Source organism: Nematolebias whitei, chromosome 15, assembly GCF_014905685.2.
Source record: "Nematolebias whitei isolate Nwh7 chromosome 15, NemWhi1, whole genome shotgun sequence".
Taxonomy (NCBI): Eukaryota; Metazoa; Chordata; class Actinopteri; order Cyprinodontiformes; family Rivulidae; genus Nematolebias; species Nematolebias whitei.
In genome coordinates, this window is record NC_056512.1 from 36,340,221 (window position 1) to 36,348,332 (window position 8,112).

Sequence of the window (8,112 nt, forward strand, 5' to 3'; positions counted from 1 at the left end):
TTGCTTTTCTTTACATACTTTTTTGTATCCCATGTTAAAACAGACTGTTAATGCCTGCAGCTCTTTTTTAACCTTTGCATGTTGATAGGATTAGACTTTATTAAGGATTTAAGGTTTCAAGAATTTTTTTTTTAATTGTCATTCACATCACATGCGGTACATGAGGTGGAACAAAGTTGTGTACACAGGGTCCCATTTACATCCAACAAAAATACAAATTGTAAAGAAAAACAATAGTACGATCCGAGACAACAACTACTATATTCACTAAACTAAGAGTACAATAAACTAAGAATAAGCACTAATAGTATAAAAACAATGTGTCAAACAACAGCAGCACGAACATGAGTCTGTGTGAGCAGATGAGGACAAATGAACACAGCAACATGAAATCAGCAGCATGAGATCAGCAGCATGGATAGTCAGCAGCACATAACAACCAAGTGGCATTACAGTGACTTTTTTCACAATAATTTTCACAGTGATTTTGAGATTCATGAGTCTAACAGCCTCAGGGTAGAAGCTGTTCCTCAGTCTAGTCGTTCTACACTTAATGCTCCTTAACCTCCTTCCTGAAGGGAGTGGGGCAAAAAGTGTCTGCTGGGTGTGTGAGGTCCTTCATGATGCAAGTGGCCCTCTTCCTGCATCTAGAGGTGTAGATGTCTGTGATGGTGGGAGGCTGACTCCAACCTCTTCTGTGCAGCCTTCACCACTCTCTGCAAAGCTTTTCTTTCTGCAGCTGTGCAGCCTCCACGCCACACGTTGATGCTGGAGCACAGGATGCTCTCCACTGCACACCTGTAGAAGGAGGTGAGGACTGAGCTTCCCAGTCCAGCTCTTCTCAGCCATCTGAGGAAGTCTCTGATGAGCTTTCTCAATCAGGCCGGTGGTGCTGTTGCCCCAGCTGAGGTTGTGCTGGAGACCACCACTAGTCCACAACCATGTCCTTTGACTTCTTCACATTGATGTGAAGGTTGTTCTTCCTGCACCAGCTCTCCAGGTGTTCCACCTCCTGCCTGTAGCTGGACTCATCATTGTATTTGATGCATCCAACCACTGCTCTATCATCTGCAAACTTTACAATATGACATCCTGGATGGGTCGGTGCACAGTCATATGTTAGCAGAGTGAACAGGAGGGGGCTCAACACACAGCCCTGGGGGGAGCCCGTGCTGAGGGTTATGGTGGAGGAGGAGAAGTCGTGGATCTTCACAAATTGTGGTCTCTTTGTTAATAAGTTTAGGACCCAGTTGCACAGAGAGGAACTTAGTATTAATGTGATTAGTTTGTCCATCAGGATTTGGGGAATCATGGTGTTGAAGGCAGATGTGAAGTTCACAAAGAGCATATGGACGTATGAAATATATTAAAGAAAATGTAATATATTAAAGGGATATTTTTAATTTTCACATTTGGCTTTAGCATGGAAGCCCATTTCCACTAGCCTGAAGAAAAAAACAAACAAATTCTAAATTAAAATGATCAGACTCTGTCACAAAAAACTATCTCATACTACACTATCTCAAAATGATGACTAGCATCCAATGATTATGTGTTAAATTATTTTCAGATGCTAAGTCAAAAAAAATATGCTAAGATAGAATTTCAAGATGCCAAATCATAATATTGAGATGCTACGTCATAACTGTTAGAGACTCGGTTATAATTTTGACACGCTAAGTCACACTTACAAGATGCAAGGTCACAACTTTGAAATGCCACATCAAAGTTATGATATACTAAGTCAAAAATTGAAATGTTAAGTCATTTTTATACATGTGATTAGATAAGATGCTAAATCACATGCTGAGTTATAATTATGAGATGATATGAAATAAACATTAAATGCTAAGTCATAACTATGAAATACTACCATATTTATGAGATACTAAGTCATCATTTTGAGATGTCAAGTTGTACTTTTGAAACAGTATCTTATAATTATGTAAATTCATATTCTTATAAATATGACAGTGATACAAGTTTAATAATTTATTTTTATCAGAGTGGCAGAAATAGACTTCCATAAACTACAGTAGAGATCAGAAATTACTTTTCATAAAAACATGCACCATTTAAACCACATGGCCCTGCGAAAGAGTATGAGAGCATTTTTACTTTTTGATTTAATTTAAATTCATTATCATTCAATCGCCTTTTTGAAATATTAGAATCCTATGACGAAACTTTTGTTTCTAAAATTAAGTTTTATTTTTATCATAAAACATGTTAAACCCAATTCCAGGTGTGAACATAGCTATTTTTATATGCGCGTTCGTTTTTATACCCTATTCCTCTGAGTTCATCATAACATTGGAATTAACGGAGTGTACCTGAAGGCATCATTTGACTGTTGCTGAGGGATGTCGCGGAGAAAAATCCTCACCACGGCAGAAGCAAGTTAAGCTGTCAATCAAAATGTGATTAGTGTTTTTTTTTTTTTTTTCATTTCATTTGCCTAATTAGCTCCTACTTTAAAAATAAATAAATAAAAACATTCTTATTTTAATCAACCTGGCCCAAAAAGTAACAAACAAGAGGGATGGTGCCTCATTCGATTCTAGAAATAATATTAACAATCATAAACAAGGATATATATTTATCATTTCTTAAAGTTAAACTAGCCATTTATGTTTTTTTGCTTATACATTGCGGACATTGACACCTGTTTTGTTCTCAGCCTCATTAAAGGTTTCAAATAATGAGATATTTTGAATATCTTAACAACCTTTTCTCCCATTTGCTCATTAACATACATAAATGGAAGGGCATGTGCACAGAAGCTTTAAATAGACATAAGGGCATTAATGATATGCTGCAGATAAGATAAACGCTTCTCTAAAAATGATTTCACACATGGTCAGAAGGTGCAGGAAGGCATCACCTCGTAGAAATTCATCATCACAAACTCAAAACTCATCTTGAAATATAAAACTCAAGTGAGCGAAATTTATTTACAAGGTCCGGATCTCGTTAAATAATAACTTATTTATTTTGAGAGGAAATAACACAGTGTGCTGTATTAAATAGCTGCTGTAAACGAGTTAAAAAAAATAGTTTTAAAGTTATGGCAGCTGAAAACTGAATTATGTAAAAAAAAACTTTATTAAAAACTAATCCTTCATGGTATAATTACTTCAGTCAGAGAGGTCTTTTTTATGTCTGTCTGCAGAGATGAGACAAGGTCAACAACACATGAATCAGAGATTTATTGCTTTATCAAATGCACTAATAAGGTAAAAAAAAAAAAAAAAAGGACTTTCTGCTTTTGAAAAGCTTGATTTTAAAAATGCTGTGCGAGATAAGGTGGTGTTGATTGATAAGACACGTGACCGTTTGCCTTGTTTCCATGGACACGTCATTACAGAACATCCCCAGCTGGTTCCAGTGTTGACGGCAAATAGCAGGCGAAGGATTTGTTCATAAAAACCAAAAAAAAAAAGACTTTCTTGAGTCATAATTGGAGAAATACTCACTGGAAGATCTGCACAGCTCCAGTATAAAGGACACGTCTCACCATGACATGTTTGAACTGCTACCATCAGGAAAAACAATTCAAGGCAAGAACAAAGAGATAAAAAAATGATTTTTATCTGTCGTTACTGAACTTAACAAGAACTGTAGTAACAACTGAATAGGTGCAATAAGAGACCGATAATATCAGTGTGCTTGTGTTGCACAATTGGGATGTTTGAAACCTGTAATTAGTATTATGTTTTATACAGTTCATATTTGTGGGGAGTGGTGGTGAAGCGGTTAGAGAAGGTGGGTCAGCGATCGGAAGGTCGCCGGTTTGACTCCCCAGACCAACAACATCAAAAATGTGTGTGCAAAAGTGAATCATCCACACCTGCCTCCACCCTCATTTGCCGCACTCTGGGCCCTTGAGCAAGGCCCTTAACCCCCACCATCTGCTCCCTGAGGTGTCCTAGATGGCAGCTCTCTGCTCCACACAGAGGGCTGTGGTAGCTCGGTGGTGGATGTGAGGAAGGGCATTCTTTGCATGAGTTAATTCGCTGTGGCGACCCCTGAAGAAGGGAGCAGCCGAAAGAAGAAGATATAATGCTTTGGGAAGTGAACCCAAATGTTGTTGTACTTTGGTGCAATAACAGTAAAGGTCTATTCTATTCTATTCTATTCTATTCTATTCAGCATAATGAAGTCTTAACAGGAACTATGCATTTAGTGCATTTAGTGATTTAGTCCAATGTTTTCCAAAGTGGGGGTCGCGGCCCTCTGGGGGGCCGCCAGAGGGCGCTATTTGGGCCCCAGAAAGCTGGAGAGAAGAAGATAAAAAAAAAAGCAAAAATAAAAAAATGATAATAATAATAATAATTGCCTCTAGGGCAATCTGTATCTGTCATTTCCAGATGAACATGCTTGAGAGAGGTTAGATTTATTTAGTTTTGTTCTTCTGCTCAACAGTTTGTTGAAAAGTAGGGTTTTTTTTTCAGCTGGAATATAATACAGTGTTTAAAGCATGTTCGCGAACAACATTTTTATGCTCAGCAGCTGTAATAATTAATTGAGTTTAGTGAATAAACGTTAAAACATTCTAAAAGTTGATGTTTATTTACATATTTTGTAGCATTTGTGGGTTTTTGAGGGGCCCCTCGGCCAGAAGCTAATGCTGTTTGGGGGGGGGGGGGGGGGGGGGGTGTTGCATGGCATGGAAAAGTTTGGGAACGCCTGATCTAGTCCATCAAGTAAAATTCTTGTTTTCGCTCTATGTAAGTTTTGATTCGTCTTCCAACATTGCTTTTCTTACGAGAAAACGAGTTTGATAAAGGTCAACGACATTTTATAATATTACAACATCTACTGTACTCAGTGGTGTGAGTTCTGAACACACAACCTTCGTCCTTTGCTTATCTTGATTTTAATCAAATTACCTTAGAAATTAAAGTGGAGGTCCAAGGCTGCGCGATGCTTTCAAGCACCTTGTTCACAACCCACTCAGGTTCCATTACTGTTAAATTCAGACAAACACTCTGCTCATCACAAGGGTCAGGTGGAAGCAACAAGGTCGGCACAAATCTGATTCCAATTTTTATAATTTCTATTTATTAACAATAAAATGTACCTGCTCAGGTTTGGCTCGCTTCGTTCCGGATGACTCACGGAGAAGGGGGAAATGGTCAGGAAGCCAGAGACGGCTCAGCTCTGAACTAATGGCAGCAGAATGGGCAGGAGATGTTTTGACCTTCTAAACTGACTGTTGTCTCATTTGTTGGCAAATTAAAGATTTGATGAAGTACACCTGATCGTTTGTGAATCCGTTTTTTTCTAATTAAAATATGGAATGTTTTATTAGCAAACCGGTGTCTATATCTATTCAACCCTTACTGCAAATAATGTCTGAAAAACAAACAATACATGGCAACAATGTAAAAACTGTATTGTTGGCTACAGAGCAGCATGATAATAAAAGAAGCCTTCTTTTTTATTTTTATTTTTTTTTATGATGGATGTCATGATGCTTAGGTTTCAATTAGCATACCAAAATCAAAAACACACTCAGATCTAATGAACTGGGAAACTGTGGAGATATTAGAAAAGTTTTAGTTTCTTTTCCCAGGCGTGTTGTGCCTCCTTCAGGCAGAGGAAAGAACTGAAATAGTTTGTTCATGAAACCATCCATCCATCCATTATCTTTACCCGCTTATTCCATTTTGGGTCACGGGGGTCGCTGGTGCCCATGTCCAGCAATCACTGTGCGAGGGGCAGGGTACACCCTGGATGGGTCGCAAGTCCATCACAGGGACACATAGAGACAAACGAGACAAACAACCATTCACTCTCTCACTCACACCTAGGGACAATTTAGAGTTAACAATCAGCCTAACATGCATGTTTTTGGTCTGTGGGAGGAAACCGGAGCACCCGGAGAAAACCCACGCATGCACGGAGAGAGAACATGCAAACTCCACCCAGAAAGGCCCCTGGACCGGGGTTTGAACCAAGGACCTACTCACTGAGAGGCAGCAGCTCTACCAGTTGTGCCACCGTGCTGCCTTGTTCATGAAACCATTCTCTGAAAATGTTGAATTGAAAATATGACCATTTATTTATTTGCCTTGAATAATACTAAAATTTCAACTTGTTTGCAAGCTTAGACTGATGCATTTTTAACTTAAAATATAAACACTGTATTTTCCCAACATGTTAAATTGCTCATTGTGTTAAATGATCTTCATTTAAACCATAATTGTTATTACTGAACTTGTGTCCTTATATGAACAAACAATAAATGAAATGTAACTAAATCAAACATTACAAGGTAATTGACCGACAACCCTCAGATGCAACTCTCCACCAGGACGTCTGCCAGCTTCAGCTTACAGTTTTTTTGTTACTTTTCTTTTTAATTATCCATTGTCGGATAATTAATTAGTTATGAGAGTTCTGAACCAGCCAGAAGTTCCATCTCAGACGGGGCCCAGTCACCTGAGAAATGGAGAGACGTCCATAACTTGCTCAGACACCCCGGAGCGATGCTGTCTTGCCGAACGAAACACAGTCCTGAGGAAAGACATCCCTTCTTGGAACGGACGGCCACTGGCTTTCACCTCGTATCCACTGTGGTCATGAGATGGAAAACTTTCCTGGCAGGACAAAACATCTTTCTTCTGATGAGAACAACAAGTTCCAACTCGAGTTATTTTTAGACATGTATAATAAGTTCACGAATCTGAGATAAAGCTTACCTGAATTTCAACGTTAGAGCTAAAACTTTAGTCCAAATTGAATACACCTCTTCTCAAAGTTTTAAGCTATTTAATATTATTTACCCTTTTTTGAAATAACAATATTTGGTTATTCATTCAAATTTCATATTTGCCATAATTTCATATTGTCATTATTCAAACTGTAAATAAACGTTACAGAATTGCGATTTTGACTAGATTGTTGTGTCTTTGTTCGAGCGAGGGGAATAAAAACATTGCAGAGGACTCACATTCTATGATTGAGGTCGGTCAACATTTATTACATAACTTTGAACGGTTAGCGTAAACACCTGTTACAAGGTGTCCAGACCTCTCAAGCGTAGCCCCTACATTTAAACCTTTTAATTACCCTTTTAATTATTTTCATTTGGTAAAAAAAAAAAAAAATTAAATTTGTACACATCCTTTATGATTATCTATTGTTGTCGACTGTTGTCATCACTCTTTCTTAAAATCATGTGTTTCTTGTAAATGAGTCCCCGAGGCTCAATGGGATCAACCTGTATAAATAAAGGTTGAATGGATGAATAATAGTGAGCCCAGTTCTCACTGCCATCAGTGATGCAATTTATGAATTCTGTTGTCATCATTATCACCTGGTGCTGAAAATTGAAGCTATATTTTTTGCGCATGTCAGTGTGCGTTTGTGCGATTGTTTGTCTGTACTGTATCACTGAACAGAATTCAATGAAACTCTCAGAAAATAATTGTTGGGTAGAGTTCTACTACTGATTAGCTTTTGGAGTCAACTCAAAACAAGATGGCAAAGCAATATTAGTAAATAGAAAGGTGGTTTTAACTGAAATTTGATGTGGTAACAGCTGAGATTGATCCAGTGGTGTAGTCTATGTGATACACGGGCATACGGAATATACCCACTAGAAAAATTTCAGTATACCCACTTAAATACCCAATGATACATGGCATGAGACATGTGTCAATGATACATTAAACGGCAGTTAATACTTCCATAACAATCTATCTGTATGCGGTGCTTGTTTATTACATTCGCTTATCCAACGAATTACTGTATAATTAATACTTCTTAATACTTGAACATGTTTTGCTTTCTTACCATGTTATAAATTCAATAACATGTTTTAATACAAATCCAACTGTTGTACAGTTTGTTGACCATTTATTAAAATATAAGCATCAGAGAAATTTGGAAATGTTCAATATGTGTACACATCAAAATAAATTGATGATTACATTCTATTAACCAGTGTACTTTGGTTTCTAAGCACAGTATTCGGACCCATCCATCCATCCATTATCTTTATCCACTTATTCCATTTTGGGTCACGGGGGTCGCCGGTGCCCATGTCCAGCAATCACTGTGCGAGGGGCGGGGTACACCCTGGACGGGTCGCAAGTCCATCAC

At 38.0% G+C, this 8,112-nt stretch overlaps 1 protein-coding gene across 1 annotated transcript in view; it reads left to right on the forward strand.

Annotated features, from left to right (window-relative positions):
- Positions 1-8,112, forward strand: part of LOC119421774 (inactive rhomboid protein 1) — a 952,927-nt gene that overhangs the window by 325,928 nt on the left and 618,887 nt on the right. The gene's annotated exons all lie outside the window — the stretch shown is intronic.